This window comes from Rattus rattus, chromosome 15, assembly GCF_011064425.1.
Source record: "Rattus rattus isolate New Zealand chromosome 15, Rrattus_CSIRO_v1, whole genome shotgun sequence".
Lineage (NCBI taxonomy): Eukaryota > Metazoa > Chordata > Mammalia > Rodentia > Muridae > Rattus > Rattus rattus.
The window spans coordinates 37,222,044-37,223,354 of NC_046168.1; positions in this window are offsets into that span (position 1 = coordinate 37,222,044).

Here is a 1,311-nt window from a genome sequence, read left to right on the forward strand (position 1 = left end):
ACAACTTACAGTTTTTCATTTTGAAATTATCCAGGAACAAATCAAATGTTAACAATAGATAATATTTTATTACCCCTTTGAAAGCATATTGATCTAAATTGTTCTGGAATCTTTGAATCATTAGTTAGTATTCAGGGGTTGACTCTCATGTAATGAGATGGCTTATAACAAACTCATTTAAACACATTCTGTTGAGAAAAAAATAAATTGAATGTAGACTATTTGTAGGGCAAGCTAGGAAAACTAAAATGCATAAGACAGTCTTTGCCCCTAAGGAGCTTACATATGGTAATAATTTTTACTTGCACATAATCACCCTAAAAAGCTATCATCTTTTTGCAGTGAGATTACTACTGTAAAACATTCAGGCCCTTTTGCTTAAGAGTCATCTTCAAAGAGAGTTTACCATGTTTACTTCTCTGTGCACATATCTACTACAGCCACTGCCCTAGTTATTCTTTGGTACCCTTACTAGTAAGGTAGTATGGTTTGTAAATAAAACCCTGATTCATGAGTTTTGTTTTTTGCTGCAACCCTATAACTAATAATAATTAAAATAAATTAAATGCCCCAAAGACATACTAACAGTAATATTCCATGACACATGAAATTTATGTAAAAGTCTAAATTAATCACTCATAAATAACATTTATTCTTATAAGTAAATGTCAGTTCTCGCTCTCACCTCACATGTTGTCTGCCACTGCTTTCCTGGCACAGTAGCTCTTGCAGAGACCATGCACCTGAGAGCCCACATATTTGTTACCTTATTCCATAAGTACATCATGCTTTGGGACTATGTATTGTTCTCTTTTAAGTATTCCTCAGTTTGAGCTATGGTGTTCTACAGACTTCCTTTGAATTGATTTATATTTCTTCTTCAATAATAAAATATTTTTACAAATCAAGATTATATTTTTTTCATGGACATTCAGAGAAATCTGAATCAAGGTTTTAAAGGTGGTCCCAAGAGTTCATAAATGCACAATGAAGAGAAGTGTTGTTGAGATGATTAAGATAGAAGAAATAGTGAGAACACAGACTGTCATCTCAGGAGTTCACCAGTAAGGCCTGAGAGAGTCTTGGAACAATGCTTGGGTACAACAGAAACATATAGACCACTGTCTTTTGTTTAAATGTCTTGCTTCTAGGTCCCTTTGTGTCTGATCCAATTTTCTCTACTTGTGAGTTCACAGACTGCCACTTCTCCCTTCCAATGTTCCCTACCTCATAGTTACAGTTTGTTGGTGGCCACCATTGTCTTGCTGCTTCTGACAGTTAGTGTTAGAAATCATCGTGACAGAGTCTAGA